The 14,429-nt window shown below is 42.3% G+C and overlaps 1 protein-coding gene across 8 annotated transcripts in view; it reads left to right on the forward strand.

The window, feature by feature from the left end:
• LOC111155862 (multiple coagulation factor deficiency 2) overlaps positions 1-14,429 on the forward strand; it is a 38,454-nt gene that overhangs the window by 4,796 nt on the left and 19,229 nt on the right. For 7 of the 8 annotated variants that reach the window (XM_022516294.1, XM_022516290.1, XM_022516285.1 and 4 more), the window contains one exon: positions 28-132. The gene's annotated coding sequence lies outside the window, so the exon portion shown is untranslated. Of the gene's footprint in view, positions 1-27; positions 133-6,614; positions 6,786-14,429 lie in introns of those variants that run through there. The other variant, XR_002641158.1, reaches the window with a different exon arrangement.

A 14,429-nucleotide genomic window follows, 5' to 3' on the forward strand; every position in this document is an offset into this window, starting at 1 on the left:
CATCTGCAATGTTTCTCTCTTGTCTAGGCCCTGCAGAGTCTCTGGCAATGGCTTTCAGCTGAGAATGAAATCAGAGTTTAGAATCCACCATAAGAGGTTTTCTCTGTTCCACTGGAGGTTTACTTTAAAGAGGTAAGTGAGCTTTGGGGTACCTGGCTGGCCAGGAAGGAGGGATAGTGGGTCAGAGGAAGAGTTAGAGGGGTAGCAAGAGATGGAAGGGCACAGCATGGGGGAAGAGGATAGTAGGCTTGAGTTGGGGTTTGGGGGGAAAACAAAAGATTTAACTTGTTCATATTTTTCTTTTGCTTTGGCCAAGCAATCCGTTAAGGAAGTAATTTTGCAATCCAGTTTCTTTTAGATGCTTCCTTATGCTGATAAAAAATAATGAAGACTGTTGGGTGCTTGGAATTACATTGCCTTTACATTCTAAGGCACCTCCCAAGTAAATAACTTTGTTCAAATTGAAACTTCCTTGTGGTGGCCACTGTAATTCTAAATTATCTTAGGTGAAATGATGCTATTTGGAAAGACAAGTGCACAAATTTGGGTGTAGCATAAATACATGTAAGAAGCAAAAGTCTGGCCCGAGGAAGGCATGGGCTGAGTTTTCTACTGAGACAGAGCCATGAGAACCTGGCAATGGTCAGTCAAGACTTACTTGTGTATCCTGTGGCTCACAGGATACACAAGTAAGTATCCTCAACCTCACACTAGGCCTTCTCCAACTGGGGCTCCGATGAATTTATACTTCCTAGCAGATAGAATATGTGGAGAGTTCTTTGCTGAACCTCAAAACAGTCTGAGGAAAGTTCTCATAAGTGGCCCAAGACAAAATTTGTCCCCGGGCCATGTTAGGGACATACTTATTGGGATCCATATCTGTTCTTGCCCCTGTCACCCTGCCTCTTACAGAGGCATAATCAAAAATGAGCAGGATGGAAATAGACAAGGAGTCATGTTGTTTGTAATAAGGCAGAGATCGACTGAGAAGAAAAGATTTTCCAATATGCTCAAATGATTGAAGGATTCCTGAAAGGGTTTCCCTGTTACTGGAGACAAATAGACCCTGTATTTGCGGAGCTCGTGCCCAAGACAAGACTTACATCTCTCGCTGGCATGGTCTATAAAAGACCCCTGAGGGGCTTGAGGGCCTGAGAGGAGAACCCTTTCTGAGTCACGGTCTTGACCACAATGGCAGGGAGGTCTCACTGGGGCTCATAGTCGAATGCTGCTTCCTGAAAACAGTGACAAAACAACTTTGTGAGAGTGCAAAGCTGAGTTTGTTCTGATCGCAGGAAGGGAAAACATGACTGTGCCTAGTCACTACTAGTCATAGTAGCATCTAGACTGGGAGGGCCACATCTGGATATTTATGAAGCGTTGGGTCTATTTTAAGTCCCAATGAGGGGTTTGATTGGGAGTCAGCAAGAATCACAATACAATAGCTGGGTATTAGGATTGGTTAGATGTAATCTATTGAAAAGTTGCCAAGTTCTTCAAAAAGGTTGCTTCTTGGGGCGCCTGGGTGGTTCCCTCTGGTTAAGCATCTGCCTTTGACTCAGGTCATGATCCCAGGGTCCTCCTGCTCAGCGTGGAGCCCGCTTCTCCCTCTCCCTCTGCTTCTCCCCACTGCTTGCTCTCTCCCCTACTCTATCTCAAATAAATAAATAAAATCTTGAAAAAAGAAAAGAAAAGAAAAGAAAAGTTAGGTTACTTCTTGAGGGGCACTTGACTGTCTCAGTTGGTAGAATGTGCAACTCTTGATCTTGGGGTTATGAGTTCAAGCCCCACATTGGGTGTCGAGATTACTTTAAAAAAAAAAAAGGGTTACTTCTTGAAATTTCTGCAAAAAACAATAGCTGTTTACAACTTTTCTCACCCCAGGCAAGCATTTCCTACACTCAAAAACTCATGTCAATGTCAACAGCAGGCTGAGTGCGGGTGGTTTGGATTCTTCCTGCGTACTGATGTAAAGAAGTATTCTGTGTGATTGTTCCCACATTCCCTCACTTCATCAGATGGCTCTGATTTATACTCGTTGTGATAGTGCTGGGCGTAATTAGACCATCCAGAGGTGGAGACATCCCCTCCCTACTCCTACTCCCCTCTTCTCTCAGACTCTTGTATTTGCTATTCAGGAGCCCCCAGAGCCCTGTGTTCCCAACAGGAACCCTGAAAACCCTAAATTTGAATATAATGAAAACTTTTCTTCATAGCTATCAGCTCTTTCATGGACTCAGATCATCTGGTTGTGGGATGCAGAGCCTGCCCTGTCTTCCGTAGTCCCATGGTGCACAGTCCTTCCATTTGGAAATGGGCTTTCACTTATGGTGGTGGTTGTTGGCTCATGGCATTTCTGGCCCATGCTGTCTCACATCTTAACGATTCGTACTGTAGACTGGCCAGCCAAACCAGCCCTCCTAGGATGTTGCCATGAAAGCTCTGCTGGCTGTAGGGTCAGTCTTTCCCTTTGACAGCTGCCAAAAAAGTGCAGGTAACCATTAGGAGAGGGGAAAGGCCCTTATAAAGGCGAGCTTCAGGGGTGCCTGGGTGGCTCAGTCGGTTACGCGGCTGCCTTCAGCTCAGGTCATGATCCCAGGGTCCTGGGATCGAGTCTCACATCGGGCTCCGGGCTCAGCAAGGAGCCTGCTTCTCCTTCTCCCTCTGCCTACTTGTGCTCTCTATCTCTCTGTCAAATAAATAAATGAAATCTTAAAAGATTTAAAATTAAAATTAAAAAAAATAAAGGCAAGCTTTAAAAACCATGAATTCTTTATGCTTGGCATAGTGGGTACTCAGTGATTATTTATGACATTAATTTTAGAATCCTAGAATATTAAGAAGTTTTCTCAGGCCTGGAAGAGGAGAGCCCTGGGATGTCTCCTAGCCCTGCCCCTCCTCCATTGCATGATTGCAATACTAGCACCTTCTCCGTGCACTGACTTCCCTCCCACCCCCTGGGTCCCTTCTGTTCCCTGGGGTCCCAGATGACTCCTGCTTCTCCTCGGTGCCTTCTGTGTCTTTTTGCAGGACTGCCACAATGGGTACCCACCCCAGAGTGGGGCCCCATACTTTCTCCTAGCCTTTGCGCGTGCTGGTTCTCTGCCTGGATACTGCTATCTTGGAGGTGAGAAGTCAGCCCAATCCAGGAGCCCTCAGAGCCTTTCAGCTCATGTTAGCTGGTCTAATTTTAAGTTCCACCACTCCTAAAACCAACCTGAGTGTATGCCCTTCAACAATTATAGCAGTTCTAGGCCTTAAAATGTAGCTTTGCTCTATCTCCTATTCAAATCCTTCTTTCTTTTTTTAAATTTTGTTTGTTTGTTTGTTTGTTTAGTAATCTCTGCGCCCAACCCTGGGCTCAAACTCTCAAAACCCTGAGATCAGGAGTCATATGCTCCACCTGCTAAGCCAGCCGGGCGCCTCCTTACTTTCTTTTCTACCTTTTTAAAAATATTTTTGTTGCGAAAAATAACACAGTTGAAGGAAAGTAGATAAAGCATAATTATTATGAAGCACTTCCATTAACTACCATCTGGAATAAAGTAGGGTTTTACCAGCATCCCAGAGGGCCCCCAGTATATCCCTTCCCAAATACAACCCTGTTCTTTCTAAATGTAATTGCTGGCTTTTTATGGTAATTACTCCATTGCTTTCTTTGATAGTTACTTTTGTTCTTTTATGGTAATTACTTTCATTGCTTATTCCCAACTTCCCTCTTCCCTCCCTTCATCCCTCCCTCTTTCTTTCTTTCCCTCTCTCTCTCTTTTTTTTTAAGATTTTATTTATTTATTTGATATAAATAAATGTCCTCCAAGAGAGGGAGGACAAACAGGGGCAGATAGAGAGGGAGAAGCAGACTTCCCGCTGAGCAGGAAGCCCGATGCTGGGTTTGATCCCAGGACTCTGGGATCCTGACCTGAGCCTAAGGCCGATGCTTAAGGACTGAACCACCCAGGTGCCCCGTCTCTCTTTCCTTCTTATTGAAGAAGTATAACAACATACAGTGTTATAAAACTTTTGGTGTACAATGTGTTGATTTTACTCAACAATGTCTGATAAAGGATATCCGATTTAGAAAAATCCTTTTAATCCTAGTTGGTTAAAAGTTTTATGTGTTTTTTTTAAAATGATGATTGGACTTGAATTTTATGAATTATTTTTCTATTTATTGAGCAGTCATATCATTTTTCTCCTCCAAATTTACTTATATGAAGAACACTTTTAATTTTCCAGTGTTGAAGCATCCTTGTATTTCTAGAATAAGATCAACTTAGTTGTATCTGTTTCCTGTTGCTTCTGTAACAAATTTCCAAATACATAGTACCTTTAAATACCACACCTTAATTATTTTACCATTTTTTTTTTTTTTAAGATTTTATTTATTTATTTGTCAGAGAGAGAGAGAGGGAGAGAGAGCAAGCACAGGCAGACAGAATGGCAGGCAGAGGCAGAGGGAGATGCAGGCTCCCTGATGAGCAAGGAGCCCGATGTGGGACTCGATCCCAGGACGCTGGGATCATGACCTGAGCCGAAGGCAGCTGCTTAACCAACTGAGCCACCCAGGCGTCCCTATTTTACCATTCTTGAGGTCAGAAGTCCAAAGTGGGTCTTGAGGGCTAAATCAAGGTATTGGCAGAGCTGTGGTTTTTCTAGAGCTCTAGGGAAGAGTATGTTTCCTTGCCTTTCCCTGTTTCTAGAGACCAGCTGCATTCCTTGCCTGGTGGTCCCTTCCTCCATCTTCAGAGCGAATCACTCCAATCTCTGCTTCCATGGACACAACTCTCCAACTCTGACCCTCCTGCTTCCCTCTTATGAGCACTCTTATGGAAATTAAGAAAAGCTTCTTAATTGAGCTCTATTCAGGATAATCTGCCCATGTCAGAGGCCTTAATTCAGTCACGTTTTCGAAGTCCCTTTTGCCATGTATGATGACATTTTCACAGGTTTTGAGGATTAGGATGTAAACGTCTTTGGGAGCCGTCATACTGTCCGCCACATTGGTTATAACATATTTTCCTTTTTATATGTTGCTTGATACAATATTTTACTTAGAATTTTTGTATCTGTGTTCGAGAGTGAGATTTGGCTAAATTTCTCTTCTGAAACTACCTTCACTGGCTTTTGGTATCATAGTTAAGCTATCCATATAAATGAATTAGCATGTATACTATTTGTTTGCTATCCTCCAAAGTGTTTGTATACAGTAAGCATTATTTTCCCCTTAGCTATTCAAAGTTTTTAAAGTACTGATTCAACCTATTTAAAAATTATAGGACTTAAAGTTTCTGTTTCTTCCTAGATCAATTTTAAGTAAGTTGTATTTTTCTAGAACTATATTCATTCCATCTAACTTCTCATATTTTAAACAAAAATTATTCATAAAATCCTCTTATTATCTTTTTAGTGCTTATAGAATGTATAGTGATATCTGCTTTTTTCATTCCTGGCACTGGTTATCTCTTTTTAATTTTGTATCTCTTTTTAATTTTCTTGATAATTTCCAAGGATTTATCAATTTTATTGGTCTCTTCAAAGACCCAGCCTTTGGTTTTGTTGATCTTTTCTATGGCACATTCTTTTCCATTTCTTTAATGCTGTTAACCTTTTTATTTCATTTATTTTACTATATTTGGGTTTCTTTGGTACTTTTTTTTTGTTGTTAAGATTTATTTATTTATTAGAGAGAGAGAGAGAGCGAGCACACACAGAGGGAAGGAGCAGAGGGAGAGGAGAGAGAGAAAGCTAAGCAGACTCCATGCAGAGTGCAGAGCCTGATGTAGGGCTTGATCCTACAACCCTGAGATCACAACCTGAGCTGAAACCAAGAGTCAGATGCTTAACTGATTGTGCCACGTAGGTGCCCCTTCCTTTGGACTTCTATAAGAGTCAGAACAGGTTCGGTTATGTTGCAATAACAAACAATCCAGAAAAAAACAAAAACAAAAACAAAAAACCTCGGGCATTTCTACGACATAGTTTATTTCTCAGTCATTCTAACTGTTCTGTCCAGGTTGGCTGGCTTCTTCTCCACATTGTCTCTACCTTGGGGCTTGAGCTGGCAGAACAGCCACTATCCAGAACACTGACAGTCATCATGGCAGAGGGAAAAGAGACAGTATGGTGAACTAGATGTTAAATCTTAAAACTTTGTCTAGATGTGACACATCACAGTCCTGTATGAATTCCATTGACTAGAACAAGAAATAGAGCTAAGCTTGATGTTGATGCCCAGAGTTGGGTTTGTGAATCTTTGTGAATAGTAATATAGTATCCCATGTCTTCTTTTTCTAACTTTTTGAGATTGAATCTTAGCTCATGCATTTTAGATCTTTCTAACCTTGTAATATATATACATATAAGGCTGTAAATCTCCCTTTTGTCACCTATATCCCATGGGAATTGATACATTAAAAACTTTGTTAACATTTGGTTCAAAATATTTTCTAATTTCCTTTGTAATACTTTATTTGGCCTGTGTTATTTAGAAGTATTTCTTAATTTCCAAATAAATGTGGAGTTTTCTAAGTTAGTTTTTTTTCTCATTGTAATTTCATTGTATCAGAGAATATATTTTATATAATTTTAAGTCTTAGACTTCTTTTTGACCTCAGTTTTGACCGCAGGATCTTGGGAAGAGGATCTCAAGCCTCAGATGAGACCCCAGCCCTACCAAAATCTTGATTTCAGCCTTGTGAGACTCTGAGCAGTGAGCCTACTTGATCCTTACATGGACTTCTGATTTACACAACAGAAAAATAAATGGGTATTGTTTTAAGCTGCTAAATTTGTAGTAATTTATTACATAGGAACAGAAAATTAAAACAATGTTTCATGCTAATGGATATATCACTCTTTTTTCTCTCTTTCTTTTCTTTCTTTCTTTCTTTCTTTCTTTCTTTTTTCTTTCTTTTGTCCAAAGATGTCTTCTTATGTTTGTATGTGAAGATTTTAGCTGGATGTAGAATTTTCGACTAGCAGTTTACTTTTAGCCTTTTAAGATACTGCACTGCTTTCTGGTTTCCACTGTTGCTGTTGAGAAATCACTTGTCTAGATGTTGCTCCTTTGAAAACAACATTTTCCCTCCTCTGCCTGTCTTTAATCTTGTTTCTTTTCCTTTTGTTTTCTGCAGATTTATTTTAATGTGTCAAGAGTAGATTTCCTATGATTAGTTTTGCATGGGATTCGTTATTCTTTGTGATTCTGAACTTAAAATCTTTCATCAGCTGTGGAAAATTATTTTATCTCTTCAAATATTGTCTCAGCTCATTCTCTCTTCTGGGACTCCAACTAAATAAAAGTAAGATCTTCTCACTGTATTCTCTGTATCTCTTACCCTTGCTTTTGGATTTTCTGTGTTGTCGCTCTTTATTTTAGATCATTGCCTTGGCCATATTTTCTTTTCTTTTCTTTTTAAGATTTATTTATTTTAGAGAAAGAGCACATGAGCAGGGGGAGGGACAGAAAGAGAGCAAGAGATTCCTCAAGCAGACTTCCTCAAGCAGACCGAGCACAGAGCCAGAAGCGAGATCATGACCTGAGCTGAAATCAAAAGTCGGACACTAAACCAACTGAACCACCCACGTACCCCATCCTCTGCCAGATTTTCTAAATCATTGACTCTCTCTTCTCATGCATCTAAACTATTGAACCCATCTCTTCAGTTTTTAACATCTTTTACTGTATTTCTCCATTCTCAAGTTCTATTCGATTCTTTAAATAATCTGCCATTTTATCACAGAGAGAAGTCTTCCTTGACTTCCCACATCCTCACCACAGGCTTCCACAGCAACCCGGGCTCTAACCAGACTTACTGTATTCTCTTACCCTCTCTCCTGTAAGTATCTTGAGGATGGTAGATATCATCTACTCTGTATCTCCAGCATTTCACACTGTACCTGAATAACAGCACTCAGTAATTATGGTGAACTTTAACTAAAACAGCCTCCCTGACCACCTAACCCTGAACCCACTCTGAGAAGATGGAAGACCTTCAGGAAAGTCTCCACAACTCACAACTGTTCTTTGTGTGAGGAGAGTCTCCTGAAGAGGGAATGCTAAGAGATGCTCATTTCTGTATCCAGGCTGATGGGGAGAAAAGTGGCAAGCAAGACAGACTCAGAAAAAAGAGGGTGGGGAGACCTCAGCGGGGTGAGTCTCTGAGAATGAGCACAAGTTACTGGGCAAGCTCAACTTTTCTGGGCTGTGGAATTGGCTGGGTCTAATCCCATTACACCCAGACCTCCAAGGAATGAGGAGCTCCTAGCCAACATCTGGGTGGCGCTGCTATAGTGTATCTAGAAACTCAAGGCAGAATGGCTTTTAAAAAAGGAATGTTGTACAACCAGTATGCTGAATATGCAGGATTTATGGGTTGTATCCACCAAAGCCACTTTATTTTTGTCTTCCACTGCTTTTAATCCCTTCTAGTGGGGGATAGGATGGTCTTTTCCAAGATTGTATATAAAAATCCTGCCAAGCTCATAAATTTTTCTTGGCACCCTTAGGTGAACATTGGGGGGTCACTTTAAGTCATAAATGCAGCCTTAATTAAATAATTAAAAGGGTCCAGCCCAATATACTAACCAATATTTAAATCTTCACTCAAAGATAAGATTTCTCTCCTACTCCCCCAAAGCTAGGGCCTGTGTCAGGAGGGCTGTGGGCAGCTGGGACGGAGCTGTGTTTAGCTTCTCCTCTTACTTCTTCTTCCTCTTGCTGTTTCTGGCCCTTTCCCCTCCCCCCTTTCCCCCTCCCCCCCCCTTTTTTAAGATTTCTTTTATTTGAGGGGCACCTGGGTGGCTCAGTGGGTTAAGCCTCTGCCTTCAGCTCAGGTCGTGATCTCGGGGTCCTGGGATCGAGCCCCGCATCGGGTTCTCTGCTCAGCAGAGAGCCTGCTTCCTCCTCTCTTTCTCTGCCTGCCTCTCTGCCTACTTGTGAGCTCTCTCTGTCAAATAAATAAATAAAATCTTTAAAAAAAAAAAGATTTCTTTTATTTGAGAGAGGGAGAGTGAGCAAGCAAGAGAGAGAGCACCAACAGAGGGAGCAGCAGAGGGAGAGGGAGAAGCAGGCTCCCCGCGGAGCAGGAAGCCCAGTGCCGCATTCAGTCCCAGGACCCTGGGATCAAGACCTGAGCCGAAGGCAGATGCTTAACCAACCAGGAACCTCCATTTCTGGCCTTTAAGGTTGAAGTGGGGAAAGGAGGAGAGGGAAGGGGGATAGTCCTGGTGAAATGGCTTTGTGGGGCCTATACCTTGGGACCCGTAGACCATAGATCCCTGGCAGACATTGAAAGCTGATCTTGGGGGATTTCCCTGAGGTCCTGGGAGACTCCTCTGCTGGGCTTCTCTGACCCAGTTCCTTCATCTTCAGCAGGGATCCCCTGACGCCCGCCTCGCTCCTTACAGCCTCAATTGTAGCACCTGTCACCCAGCCTTTCACTGCTGGGACCCCTTGTCCTCACTGGCCACTCTTGGTTGGGCTCCACCCCTGCCTCCTCCTTACCTGGTCCCCAGGACTTCTGTCTCATTTGATCTGCACGTAGAGAGTTGAGCAGTTTTCACCCAGGCCATTTTCTCTCAGCCAAGGCTACTTAGTCTTCCAGAACCAGCCAACACCAGGCCATTGTCTATGTCTTCCCGCAGTGACCACACCTCAAGCTGCCTGAGTGGTCCCTCCCCTTGAAGGCTCTCTCACAAGACTGGAGGGTAGGGGGGCGCAGATGACCCTGCACATTTTCCTAGGGAAGTTCTCCTCACAAAATCCTACCTGAATCTCCCCTCTTCTGACTCTTGTATTTCCCCTCTCTGAGTGAGGAGCTCCCTGGGTTGAGGACCAAGACACAGCTAACCAGATTTTGAAGATGGCCTTTGAGATCTTTGTGGTCTGCTCACACCTTGCTTTGATGCTCAATAACTATCATATCTTGGCATTTCAATCAAAACCCTACTTAACATCCTGTTGGACTGGTTTTTAATCAGAATGAAACATCATTATTGTTTTTTTCTGATTATGAAATTAAGGCATACTACTTATAAAATTAAACCAAAACACAAATGTAAAAGACAGTTGTAGCCCAGTGCAATTTTACCTCCCACAGATAACTCAAAGCTAAGGCTTTGCTTTATATCTTTCCAGACTTTTTTTCTTTGACACACTTTGACACATGTGCACTTTTATTTTATTTTTTTTTAAAGATTTTATTTATTTATTTGAGAGAGAGAACACAAGTGGGGAGAGGGTCGGGGGGGGGGTTAGAGAGAAGCAGACTCCTCACTGGGCAGGGAGCCTAATGCAGGGCTTGATCCCAGGATCCTGGGATCATGACCTGAGATGAAGGCAGACACTTAACCAACTGAGCTACCCAGATGTCCCTTTCATTTTTGTTTGAATAGTGGAAATGGGATTGTACTGTAGGTGAACTCCAGAGAGCCTTTTCCCTACTGCCATAGGATATGTTAGCCCTCCCATCCCTTATGTACCTAAACTTATGTTGAAGTAGAAGAATTGATGAGAGCCTGGGCAATTACCTTTGTAGACTGAGTATCTAAATGGTCAGTTTAGATATTGAATTAAACTGGGTTTTAGTCGGGTGGACTAAATTTAGTTTCCTCTCTCCTCCCATCAGGACGGGTGCTTTAGAGGAAAGAAGATCAGTCAAAGAAAATTCAAGGGCTATATTTATTTCACATGAAGAGTACTATGTATGTTACAAATGAAATTGATAGGTTGGAGGGTGTGTACCTTTTCAAGGCTTTTGATCTACATTTCCACTGTGCATCAGAAGACATTTTTCCCTATATGTATTTTCATAACACTGGATATTTAAATTTTTGCCTCACAGGCCAGAAATAATAATTAAGCCTTTCCTTGTTTTTTAATAAGGTTGAGCAAATTTTGCATTAGGATAGAACATTTAATCATCGCCATGGCTTCCTTTGCTTAAGTGTCCATTTTGATATCCAGATAAAATCTTAGTGAGTTTTGCCCAGGCTCAGGTTTTAAAGAACTCAGGCTAAAACAAATGGGCTCCAGAGTGGACTGAAAGAGGCCTATCCCTTTCCCGGGCCGCAGGGCATAGTTGGCCTTAGGAAAGTAAAGGTGGAAGGAGATGCTTCCCAGGGGACTCCTGGAGGCCACCATCCGTGCTGCTTTAGACCTGATCTGTCACCTTCCCCATGTTCACAGAATCTCGATCACTCCCTCATACCCCCAAAGCCACATTGCATGCCCTGTCTCTGTAGACACTAGTGACCACAGACCAAAGCTTTTGTCCCAAGGAAAGCCAGGCTACCCATGGACCAATTAATTAGCTGTAACAGATAGCTTGGCACTAAAAGATGGGCTCAATGAGAGCCCATCCCCATTTCTGGGGATTGCAACTAAGAAAATTGGAAAGAATGTGTTTGTAAGCAGTGGGAATAAAGTTGTAAAGATAACAAGATAATGAGTTGAGCCTGGGGCAAGCCCAGGCCAGGCTCAGTCCGCAGAGAGAGAAGCACGTGCAGAGTCAAGGATCTATTCCCCTCCACACAGGGCTCTCTCCCAGGCCTGCACTGCTGCCTCCCACAACTAAGGCTGCAGCCCCCATGCCTGGCTCTGAGAGCTTGCAGCCCTCCAGCCCCCTGCTGTCTGGCCCTGGCAAGCCTGCAGCACCTTCAGCTCTGCCCCACACCTCCATTTACCTTGTGCATGGCCCCAGCAGTCACACACATGTTGTGCGCGCCCACTGCCATTTTTAGCTGCAGATAGAAGATGCTCCTGATAGACTCCGGATTGGGCTAGTCAAGCTGCTTAGAACATCAGGGGAAATTATAAAGGATAAAGGGTGTGTGAGCTTTTTCAGAAATGTTTTGAGCACATACGGAGCAAATTTATAGGAGCTTGCAAGAAAAAGAAGACAAAGTGTTTTATACTAAATCCTCTCCTTGAACTTGGAAGGAAGAGGGCTGTTTGCTTTAGGCCTGATCTTGGCAATACTTGTAATATATTATTACTAATAATATATTATTATTACATGTAATAATATTTCTAAAATGACCCACTTTATCCTCCACTTCCTCTGTTCTACCTTCATACAGTAGAGGATGAGCCATCAATCAGTATGGAGAGGTTCATTTCAATACTCTGGAAAGTTCTGCGAATATATGGCAGTTACTAAAATGAAATATCCTTCCAGGAGGATCCATTTCTATCATTAAAACTTTACCCTTTTTTGAAAAAGAATGCTCTATCAAAAGAAGTCCCTTTTCATTTAATTTTCTCCATGTCAGGCATGGTCCTTGAGAACCATGGACCCTGAGAACCCTTCTCCTAATCACTCACAAAGAATAACAAACCACTTGATGACTAAGCAAAGGATTTGAGCTAATTTTTGGAGTAAACACTGGCTGGAAAAACTCCAGAAAGATTAGCTGCCTCTGCTCGTACAGTGACTATGAATCTGTAAAGAAAGTAAAATGCCAACTAAAGTTTGTTTTTTTTTAACAAAGTGCAATTTTATTTACTCTTAATATAAAATGCCAATTAAAGTTTTATAAATTAAATCTTATTAGGAGGGCAGAAATGATCACCATAGAAAATGTCCTCTATACGGGGAGACTTGTGTAATGTGAGCAGCCAGACTACAGTCTATAGTTTTTTGAATGTGTTAAGCTAATGGCCTGTGTGGATCCCAGTTTCATGAGTCAAGGGCAGTTGCTCAATTCAGCTCCCACCTCCGCTCTGGAGCCTTCCCCTACCAGTCGGGTTCATGTTCATTCGTCTCCGAACTCAGTTTTAACATGGTCTGTGTCTTACAGTTCTGCTCTTTTCACTTTTAATATTCAATTCCTGCAAGGCTTTTTTTTTTTCTTGAAGAGGTACAGTACTCAATACATTTTATAATTTCATGTCTCTCATGCCTCTTCCCTTCTTTTCTGTTTGTTATTGTAATCTTCATTATATTTGTAATAATCAGCATTCAAGATATAGACACCAGTAGGTGTCACTGATGGATAAGTGAATGAATTGTTAAACTGATTCACTCATCCATCCCTTCATTTACTGTTATTAAAACTATGGTTAGGGTGGCGCCTGGGTGGCTCAGTGGGTTAAGCCTCTGCCTTCGGCTCGGGTCATGATCTCGGGGTCCTGGGATGGAGCCCCGCATCTCTGCTCAGCGGGGAGCCTGCTTCCCCCTCTCTCTCTGCCCGCCTCTCTGCCTACTTGTGATCTCTCTCTGTCAAATAAATAAATAAAATATTTTTTTAAAAAAACTGTGGTTAGGGACGCTGGGTGGCTCAGTTGTTAAGCAACCGCCTTTGGCCCAGGTCGTGATCCCGGGGTCCTGGGATTGAGTCTTGCATTGGGTTGCCTGCTGGGCGGGAAGCCTGCTTCTCCCTCTCCCACTCCCCCTGCTTGTGTTCCCTCTCTCACTGTGTCTCTGTCAAATAAGTAAAATCTTAAAACTAATAAAAACTGTGGTTAGATGTTGGGTAGAGAAGGGAAAACAACTGTTAATGTTGCTTAGAGAAGAACAAAACATAATGGTGGGGGTTGGGGGGAAAAGATGGGAGACAAGTCAGGAAAAGATTTGTGAATTGCCTTTTCCTACAATTCATACTACATTTATATATGAATATATTCCACTCATGGTCTCTTTCTTTGAAAACATCTTGAAATCATGGTAAAATAAATAAAACTTGGGGCACCTGGGTGGCTCAGTGGGTTAAAGCCTCTGCTTTCGGCTCAGGTCATGGTCCCAGGGTCCTGGGATCGAGCCCCGGCGTCGGGCTCTCTGCTCATCGGGGAGCCTGTTTCCCCCTCTCTCTCTGCCTGCCTCTCTGCCTACTTGTGATCTCTGTCTGTCAAATAAATAAATAAAATCTTTAAATAAATAAATAAATAAATAAATAAAACTTTTTTTTTTTTTTAATTCAACTTTCAGTTGATTGGAGAGCTAAGCTCACAGAAGGTAGGGAACATTCTCAGTGGTCAAAAATTAAGAGGGAGCTCAGTTGAGGGGAGAGGCAGAGGGAATGTTGGATGAGTTGATTTGGAGCCCCTCCAACCCCAGGAATTTACGAGTCTCAAGAACCAAGGCATTTTTGAATGGACCTGTAGCAACAAAAGAGGAGACCTTGGATTAAAAAAAATAAAGAGACTTGACACTTCTGCATAAAACCAGGACTCTCAAAGGGCTATACCTTTGTTGAAAGTATGAACCAAAAATGAAATGTGCAGAAACGCACAGAGAAACAGTGAAGTTGTATCTCTTAGCCCACCCTCTTGATTGGGGAAAAAAAATGTTCTCCTAAGAACTTGTAGTATCAGTCTGCTCTTATTTAGGTCTAGAATTCAGTTTTACACTGCCTATAGAAACTGGGGGCCTGCGGGTTGAAAAATTAACTTTAAAAATGGATACCAAACAGACAGAAGCAAACATAAA

Source organism: Enhydra lutris, unplaced genomic scaffold (genome assembly GCF_002288905.1).
Source record: "Enhydra lutris kenyoni isolate GAN:26980312 unplaced genomic scaffold, ASM228890v2 scaffoldscaffold44, whole genome shotgun sequence".
NCBI lineage: Eukaryota > Metazoa > Chordata > Mammalia > Carnivora > Mustelidae > Enhydra > Enhydra lutris.